Source organism: Euprymna scolopes, chromosome 7 (assembly GCF_053919585.1).
Source record: "Euprymna scolopes isolate OS-2025 chromosome 7, ASM5391958v1, whole genome shotgun sequence".
NCBI classification, from domain to species: Eukaryota; Metazoa; Mollusca; class Cephalopoda; order Sepiida; family Sepiolidae; genus Euprymna; species Euprymna scolopes.
In genome coordinates this window covers 170,983,445-170,993,870 of record NC_136488.1, presented here as the reverse complement: position 1 = coordinate 170,993,870, position 10,426 = coordinate 170,983,445, and the positions used below count along the sequence as shown (strand labels likewise).

Sequence of the window (10,426 nt, the reverse complement as noted above, 5' to 3'; positions counted from 1 at the left end):
TTAGGTAAAAATTATCTTGATCTTGAAAGATCTTTTGGTTTTAGTCAAGATTATCTGCTCTTTTTGACTTCCGGTTTCTACCATCCGTTTGGATGGATAATTAAGCATGGTCAAGCGGACAAAAAATTCATTAACATGGGACTGGGGAAGCTTTCATGTTATCTCTGAAAGGAACATAATTATTAATTAGAAGGGATTATATCTAGCTTGTCTGCGGGGCTAAAACTGAAAAAATCGAAAAAGAGCAGACAATCTTAACTATAGCGATTTCTCCATCACTGACCGAAGACAAAAAAAAATCATTTTAATGTCGGAACAGATACTACTCATTGCTCCCAACCAAAAGAAGCTTATATTGAATTAACATATTTAGTTAATATTCTATTTTAAAATGCAATAACGTGAAATAAAACGGATGTTTTTAAATTCTATTTAAAATTTAAAAAAATATATAATTCCTCCAGAATGCATTTCAGTTTTTTAACAACAATGCGACCGTTTTAATATTTTGTTCCAAATAAGAATTATTTTATGATCTTTTCAAATTTGAATAGTTTGGAGGTCTTTGAACTGTACCTATTTACAATGCCTCCCCACGGGACAAAGTTAGACACCAGGGTCGTTTTTTAACGTGGAGAAAAGGTACAAAAATAAAAATTGTCTCAGTCGTGAAGGATTTCTCCTCTACTGAAAGAGAACAAGAAATGGAAGTGCAGCATCTGAAGAACAGATACTACACTTTGATCTTGGCCAAAAGGCCAAGAACAAAGGTACTGTACTGTACAAGAACTGTAGAATAATTTAAACTGGCTTAAAAATTTTCAACGAATTTGCATATATTAAAAAAAAAAAGTCGAAAATCGTAATATTGAATTTGACATGAAAACAATGATATCTAAGTATTCCTCGTATTTTCGGGATGATTTTATCCAAAAAAAATTACGAAAATCGATAAGGTAGAAAATTATTTATTAAAGAAGAATAAAAAAAATAGAATTTGAAGAAAGCGATCGTAAGACACAGAATTTAAAATGGGATAATTTTCCGTTTCGATTTAAATAAGATGGTGGCAATTTTTCACTTGTTACCACAATTAAAGTTGTTTTTGTTTAATAATTCAATAATATTCAGGTAATTCCGACTGCATAATTTGGAAGCTACCATATTGTAACTTATTAGAATTGATTAAAAAAAGATTAGTTGAAACCATTTTTTATCTGAAAACATTTATCGACTAAAAAATCTCGTCCCAATCGTCAAAAATTGAAATGAAAAATTGAAATGAAAAATTGAAATGAAAAATTGAAATGAAAAATTGAAATAATTCTAAAATAGTTAAATCATTGCTATAATAAAATTACTTTTCTGATTAACAACCAAACAATATTATAATAATTAAATCTTATGAAAGTAAATGCTTCCGGGCAACGTCGTTAATTCGTTATTCTGAACCAAAACTCCTCGCCGACTCGCACTTGCTTTTGTTATGGATTGGCATGAATGACCCATTTTTTTTCTGATACGGATGCCCATTAGCACAATGAATTGTTTCGTCACCAAAACGTGGCGTGATCGTTGAAACTTACGATTCGATATTTTCAAAATACATTTTTCATTCAATTTTTTGAGTCATTTTTTTTTTCCAAAAGTTGTTCAGAAAATGAGTTGAAAAAAAAAAAAAAATACTTTCTAATTTTAAGTTCCTTTGTGTCAAAATCGAATCGAGTTTTTGTTGTTTTGGAATTTGCTGTGTGTGTGTGTGTGTGTGTGTGTGTGTGTGTGTGTGTGTTTAGTATATTTATCATCATAATACACACACGCACACACACATACTATTTGACTTTTTTGGGCGATTACATATAACATGAAACATATCCACGAAAGGGAATAAAAATATTTTAAAATGGGGATCACTTATATAAATTCAACGTAAAATGAACACCTACTTCCGGGTCAGAAAGTGGAAATGTCTAACCATTTTTAATTTTTTTAATTTTTAAATACTGTGGTTTTATTTTAAGTTTTGGGAGAAGGGTCCAATTGGTTACATGTCTTAATTTATTGCTATTTGGCCCGAAAGTGGGTGATAATTTTACGTTAAGTTTCTATAGGGAATTAATGTTTTTATTCAGACTGTTTACATGTAATCGCCGTCCAAAAATTAGAATCTTGAAAGAGGCGCACGATATGCGTGATAGTAAAACAAAACAAAAAAAAAACAATTATTTATTTTTTTTTGGGGGGGGGGTTGTATTACTGTACACATAGATTCGAAAAAGTTGTCAAAAAACAAATATATAACAAATAAATGTTATCAAAGGCAAGATAAGTTACTTTTCTACCTAACTGGATATATTTTTTGTGTTTTTATTCGATGTAACATGTTTATTCAGTTCGAAAAGCAGTGTTTACCGATGTAATGGAAAATTCAAAATGGCGCCCGACTCTCTCTTTAACTTGTTAAGTTCGGGAAAAGGTGTTATAAATAATAAACTAGACAAAATACTGTTAGAAATTCGCTTAATATATTACCGTGACATAGGCTGACATATATTTGGTGTTTTTTTTTTTAATAGTATTTTGTCTAGTTTATTATTTAGACCACCTTTTCCCAAACTTACCGTGTTAAAGAGAGAGTCGGGCGCCATTTTGAATTTTCCAATACATCGGTAAACACTGTATGCTTTTTGAGCTAAATAAACATGTTACACTGAATAAAAACACAAAAAATATATCCAGTTTGGTAGAAAAGTAACTTATCTTGCCTTTGATAACATTTATTTGTTATATATTTGTTTTTTGACAACTTTGTCGAATCTATGTGTACAGTAATACAAACCCCGTTTGACGTTTACTAATTGTTATAATGAAAAAAAAATCATATTGAGTAAAAAAAATATGGGATTTTCATTTAATTATCGTGTGAAGAAGTTTTTATTTATTTTCATTGTATTTTATGTTTTAAATAATAAATTAGAAAGTCAACTGTAATTTAGTTTCGAAAATCCATGTTTGGGTTTGATTATAAAAACGAAAATTGTATTTTTGTTCAGTCGATATCAGTCATTTTAAAAAGTTTTTTCGCAAAATTTTACTTTTTTGTTTTCACATAAAAAAAATAAAATTGAAAAACAAATCTGTTGTGTAATTTGTCTTTTAATAAAATTGCAGGACTGCTTCTTCTTGTGACTTGCTCATTTTTTAAAATCATTATTCGATTATTGAAATTCAATAGCGTAAAAATATAAAAAAAATATTTCTTTTACTAACACAAATCCATCATAATGCATTTCTGTTTCAACAAGTCGGTCAATTTTCATAATTGAAGAAAAATGAATGACTTCGTGACGTGCAAAATTTGCGAGGAATGTGGCAGTCTTTAAACTGTCGAATAGAAAATCATTAAAATTGGCTTTAAATGTTTAGATTTTCATCACAAGATTAAAAATTTTGGCAGCTATTTTGTTTTCATCTTGAATGTTATTTTTAGGTGGGGACAAAAATGGGCGGACAAAAATGGGGGACCTCGTTTTGAAAGCCGATTTATCATAATTTTTTTGTAGGTTTCCGACTACTTTTTCATTGTATTTGAAAGATTAAAGACTAAACTTAATTTCCAAAAGGAAAAAAAAAAAAATATTTGTACACGTGAAAAAAAAAAGTTATGAAAATGTTTTCACGGCGAGCTAACCAATTCAGCTACATTTTCAAGTTAAATAAATTCATTGTAAAAAATCCTTTAAAAGATAAATATTAGTTTTCTGGGTCTTTTTTTTTCTTTTTTTTTTTTTACACGGTGGTCACAATTTATCAAGGCCCGGAAGCCACTCAGGGATAAGGGTTATTGCAAGTATAGTACAAGGTCTATTTCAAATATAATTAGTAAAGTCCTAAAATATTGAATTAAAAAAACAAACACCTTTTGTACAAAACATAAATTAATTAGCCCAAAACTTATATATAGCTTATTTTCATAACGTTTCGACCGATGTAATATCATGTGTGTCTTGTCGAACTCGGGAATCTTTGTTTTCTTACAACATTAATGCAACAAAATCAGATTTATTAATGGCCAAACGATATTGTAATTATTGGTGCTTGTTAAGATATTGATTTTTTTTTTTTTAATATATCGTTTTAAAAAAAAAATATATATCGCGTAACTCGTGTCATGTAAAAAATAGTAATATATCCAAAAATTGCGAAAATTCATCGAATAGAAAGTTGTTTCTAGTTAAAAGTAATGTTTATTGAAAATTGGGTAAAATTGCATTTTTCATGGATGTTATAAAGTAGACAGTAGTAGTAACTAATTTATTGTATTTATGTCCCCTGCGTATAAACTACTATTAGTAGTCTATACGCAGGGGACATAACTCCGAAACAAATATTTTAGATTATTTGTTCATGGCTGCAAATGCAATATGTCTATAGCGATAGATTTTTTTTAGTGTTTTTTTTTCTTCTAAAAACACAATATCATGATTCACGATGAATTTTCGTAATTTTTTAATATATTACTATTTTCGACATGACAATTAAGTACGTAATATTGGTTTTGCTTAAAACGATATATTAAAAAAAATTGATTTGTCGACTAGATGTTAACAAACATCGAAGTTATTAAATTTAACTTTCGTTTTATTTCAAAATACAAATATTGGAATTTTGTTTTGATAAATTTTATACTTTTCTTCGCTACAGAAAACGTCATTTTCATCGTTTATTAAAAAAAACAAGTTTAGCCAGAAATAATTTTGCCAATAACTCATTTTTTTTTTTTATGTGTCATAAATTAATGATTCTGTGCAAGTCAGCCATTTTAGTCTTTTGTTAATAAGTCGAAAAATGTAGAATGAATTACTTCGTGACTCTTAAATCATTTAAATTAGTTTTCAAATTCTTAACAAATCTTAATTTTGAATAATAAAACGGCTTGGCAGTTTTCAATGTACCCTATTCGGCATTGCCCAGGAGTGTTTACTTTGTTATTATTAATATATATATATATATATATATATATATATATATATATATATATATATATATATATATATATATATATAAAGGATTGTAAGTCACAATTTGGTCACGGTATTGCCTAGGAATATTTTATTTCTATTATCATTATTTATTTATTTTGCCAATTATGTTTTTTATTTTTTATAAATAAGATTTTGAAACTAATTCACTAATTTTTTTTCTCTTTCCGCCGTTAACAAATAATCACAATAAGCAACAGATTCGTCAACAACAATCTCGCCGCCGCCGCCATGGCAGGTTCATCGAAATTTTTATTCATAAAAAATGTCGAAAAATGTTAAACGACCAACACAAAATTGTTAAAATTATCTTTGCTTTTGATTTTAATTTCGACATCCCAGTCATACAAGCAAGTCTATTATTATCTAAGTTTTTTTTTTTTGAGGGGGGGGGGGTAATTAAAGCTGTCCTCATTCTTCTCAATCATAATACACATGGTGAACCCGAAATGGGGGATCAATATACAATGTAGAACACTATTCGAATTGATCCCTCATTTTGTGGTCGTCTATTAAGCATTTTTCAAACACCATCCACCTTTGTTAGAAATTTCCACTCATCCAACTAACATGTCGAACAGACAAAACACAAAATCATTATCAGCTTTTTAGCATTTATACAATCACTTATCCGGCGTTGTCTGGGAGGCATTTATTTTTTCTTTCATTCATTTTTTTTCTTTTTTCTTTTCCTAAATTATTTTTATTTATTTATTTATTTTTTTTGAAATTTACATTATTACGGCATCGGGCATCGTTTGGTCGATTTTAACTGAATAAAATTGTTATAAAAAAAAAAACTATAATTGTTTTCATCTCCGATTCTAAAATAATTGGGTATAATTTCTATACTTTTAATACATGAGGACTGTCGAGTTAACTTCTATTCGACAGTTTAAATGCTTCCAAATTCCTTTAAAATTTTGAAAGATCACATCAATTTTTCTCCCCCAATTATTAACAAAATGATGGAATTGTTGACTTGTTTATGAAGAAACCGAAATTCGAGTGGATTTATTTTCGTTCTCTATTTCATTTTCTATTGCGTCGATTTTGATGTAGGGGCTACTATCTGGGATGCAGGTATACTATGTAGGGAGTTGAGCAGCAAGATGTTTGTTTACATTACACTTGAACATGTCAGTACAGTCGGGGAAGCAGGAACCCAGAAGGGAGTTCCAAAGTCTAGCAGTTCTGGGGAAGAAACTATTAGAGTAGATAGCTTTCTTACATCTGGGGATCTCTACTGTGAAGGGGTGGGATTTTGCTGTCGGTATTTACATCGAGGTTGTACAAGTGCTTTTTTTTTTAAATTAAAAAATTTTTTTTTTTTTTTTTTATTACATTTTCACCCCAAACAAGGCAAATTGCCACTTTGGTGTAGGGGGCTACTATCAGGGGCAACAACTACTGGGGTACTATGTAGGGATTTGGGCAGCAAGATGTCGGTTCACGTTATACTTAAACTTCTGCACGTCAGTACTGTTGGGGAAGCAGGGACCTGGAATGGAATTCCAGAGTCTAGCGGTTCTGGGGAAGAAACTATTGGAGTAAAAAGATCTTTTACATCTAGGGATCTCTACAGTGTGGGGGTGGGATTTAGCAGCCTGTCGGGTTTGTCGTGGGGGCACAAGTGATTGCAGTTCGTCAGAGCATTCACCACTAAAATACTTGTAGAAAAGGCAGAGGGATGCAACATTTCGTCGATGGGACAGAGGCTGAAGCTTAGATGCCAGTTCAGGGCCTATCAGGTTTGCGACTCTCTTTTGAACCTTGTCTAGGAGCGAGAGACTAGTAGCAGATGCACCAGCCCAGATGTGACAGCAATACTTCATACATGGGCGAATGGTAGCCTTATAGAGGTACAGGATACTTTCGGGTGTTAGTAGTTGTCTAGCACGGTAGAGAGAGCCCACCTTTCTTGCAGCGGCCCTGGCAATGCCTTCAATATAATTGTTCCAACTCGTGTTTCCTGTGAACGTTAGGCCAAGGAGTTTGAAAGATGTACTCTCAGATAAAGAGTCGTTGGCCATTGCTATAGGTGGTAGAGAGGGTTTCTTGTAATTATTGAATGAAACTAGTTTGTAGTTCGTTGGAGTATCCACCATTAAAATATTTGTAGAATAGGCAGAGAAATGCAAACTTTTGTCAATGAGACAGAGGCTGAAGCTTAGATAACAGTTTAGGAGTTGGCGACTCTCTTTTGAACCCTGTCCAGGAGCGAGACACTAGTAGCAGATGCACCAACCCAATTGTGGCAACAATACTCCATACATGGGTGAATGGTGGCCTTGTACAGGTACAGGATACTTTCAGGTGCAAGTAATTTTCTAGCTTTAGGCCAAGATCAAAGTGTAGTATCTGTTCAGATGCTGCACTTCAATTTCTTGTTCTCTTTCAGTGGAAGAGATGTCCTTCATGACTGAGACAATTTTAATTTTTATTCCTTTTCTCCACGTTAAAAAACTACCCTGGTGTCTAACTCTGTCCTGTGGGAAGGCATTGTAAATAGGAATTTTCTAGCATGGTAGAGAGAGCCCACCTTCCTCACAGCGGCCCTGGCAATGCTCTAAATATCTGTTCCAACTCGTGTTTCCTTGTGAATGTTATACTGAGGAGTTTAAAAGAAGTACTTTCAGATAATGTATCTTTAGCCATAGCTATTGTTAACCACCAATAGCTATGGCTAAAGAAGATGGCTGAGAAGGTTTCTTGTAATTATTGAAGGAAACAAGTTTAGTCTTGGCAGCATTGAATGTTACCATCCATTTTTGTTCTCATTCAACTACAGATTGGAGGTCTTTCTCTAGGGTTTCCACTATTAATAATAAAATTCATGGAAATTTCAAAGAATGAGAAATATATTGAATCCATAAATGTTTTTGGAAAGCTGATATTTTTGTGAATAGCACAAACTTTTTTTCTTTTTTTTTACAAAAAAAACGATAACACGCAACAAACACGAGCTTATTAACATTTCTATGAAAATAATGTCCATTGTATTTCGATATAGAACTAACCCAAATAAGGAAAATTAATAAGTACTAATAAATAACCAGAAATTAATATTGTGCTACATAGTTCAATACAAATAATAAAATCATATTGTAAGAGACAATCTTTAATTTACTCCGTCAGTTCAACAGCTCTTGGTAGCCAATATTTTTTTTTCTTGTTCTCTTTCGAATGTTCCCCTTTTTTACTGACTTTCTTTGAAAAAACTGCTGCACATCAAAATTACAAGTTCCTTCCTCACACCATTTCAATGATGGTCGCATATTCGTATTATGATATTCAAAAACGAGCCTGAAGCAAAGAGAGGTCACTCGTACTCTTGTCTAGGATTGCCAGATTGACCTTTTTAAAGCCAGGATTTCCAGATTGGCCTTTTTAAAGCCAAATTGGTGACAATTTTAACGAGTATTTTTTTCATTCCAATTCAACAAACCTCACATTGTTTATGTTTTGAGGTAAGTAAATGCTTTAAAATAAAATGCAAAAAAACAAAAAAAAAATTGACGAAATAGAAAAGTAACTTGCCTTTGGTAACATTTATTTTTCATCCCTATTTCTATCCAGATTACCAAATTTAGTTAGAAGGTTCCCCAATATGCACTGTAAGATCGGAGGTTTCATTGGCTGAAATTTTGTGAATCTAATGCCCAGGGTGAGAATACTATTTGAAAGAATGCATAATGTGGCAGGTTTAAATAGTTTTTTTTTTTTAATTAAACAAAATTTTGTATAGTTTCGTAGTTTCCGATTAGAAGCTTGGACAGTGTCAGAATGAAGCAAAGAATTAAGCAGGAAAGTCTCTGGGCAGTCTATCTCCAGATGAAAATAGTTGGTCCTTAGTGGTTCAGTAGACAAAGAGGAGAAAAGAGAGAATGACAGGCGTCCCTCTTGTGTTCTTCAAGAAATTATCTAACGGCTGCACTTAACTAAAACGTCTGAAGTTATCCTTCAGGAAACTGATCAAGTTAATGTGCTCTGGAAGCTGATACGTCCATGTAGGGCCAAATCACCTTACAGGGGCTGTTCTTCAAAAGAAAATAAATGCGTCTGTTTATGACTGTTACAAATCTAAACAACACCTCATTACTTGGACCTTTATTATTCCTGATTTTTATAGAAGATCTGTCTTGATTCAATTGTGTCTGAGATGGGCATATTTACTGATGATACGATGCTGATTCTAGATATGCAACTAAATTGAACACGTGCGCATATAACAGTCAATGACTGAATCCTTAGAAAATGACCTCCAGTCTTGAATCGAATAAAAGATGGTTACATTTAATGCGACCACAAAGTTCCAATCGCTGATTGCCAAGATTGCTGGCAAAATGGTTGGATCATTCCAGTGGATATCTCGCTGCCGATGCAGTCCTCTATCTGTATAAGAGCCAAGTACGTCCTAAAATGGAATACTGTTGCCACATCTGCTTTATCATTTTCATTACACGTGCTCGTTTGAGCTCAGAACTTTCACAAAAGAAACACTCTACTAGCTACAACCACTATCAACAATTTTCCCTACTCTCTCTGTGCTTAAATCTAAACAAAGATTCCATGAACAAAGATTCTTTCCTAGAACTGCCCACATGTAGAACATTGTTCTGCTGGGGTGCTTCCCAGTCAGCTACAATATGGTAGCCTTCAAGTCCAATGTAAACAAGTTCTTGTTGAACCATCTCCTTTAAATAATCAAATTCTACCCAACTTACACCATTACATTACCACCTTACATTCATTAATTCTTATCCGCGAGTGGCTTTTGTGTCTTGTTAAGTAGTGACTCCCTTGTAAAATAAAAGTCACTGATTGCCATGGCTGATAACACCCTTTCTAAGAGTCCCACATTCAAACTCCTTGGTCTAATATTCACTATCATTGAAGATATTGCATAGTCTGCTGCAAAGGTTATCTTTCTACTGCGCTAGTAAATTTCTAACACCTGCCAGTATCCTCTATACCTCTATAAAGTCACCGTACACCCATCCATGGAGCATTGTTGCCACATTGGGGCTGGTGCACCAATTACTAGCTTCTCTCTCTACAAAAACAGTCTTTAACCTAATAGGTCCTGCATTGTCTACCAACTTCCAACTCCTGTCCCATCACCATAGTGTTGCATTCCTGTGTTTATTTTACAAGTACTTCCACAGAATGTGCTCTGACGAATATACTGTACTTGTACCCCCCTCAACATAACTACCCCCAACAAACCATACTATCGGCAAAATCTCACCCCCTCCACTGCAGAGGTTCCCAGATATCAAAAAACTTTCCATTCAAATAGCTTCTCTTTGAACTACTTGCCTTTATTATTTCCGTCCTGCCCCCTATTTCTCTGACTGTACCAACATGCATAAATTTAAATG

The 10,426-nt window shown here is 32.7% G+C and overlaps 1 pseudogene; it reads right to left on the bottom strand.

The window, feature by feature from the left end:
* Positions 1 to 637: 637 nt before the first annotated feature.
* On the bottom strand, positions 638 to 770 carry LOC145280528 (U2 spliceosomal RNA; annotated as a pseudogene).
* Positions 771 to 10,426: the final 9,656 nt, after the last annotated feature.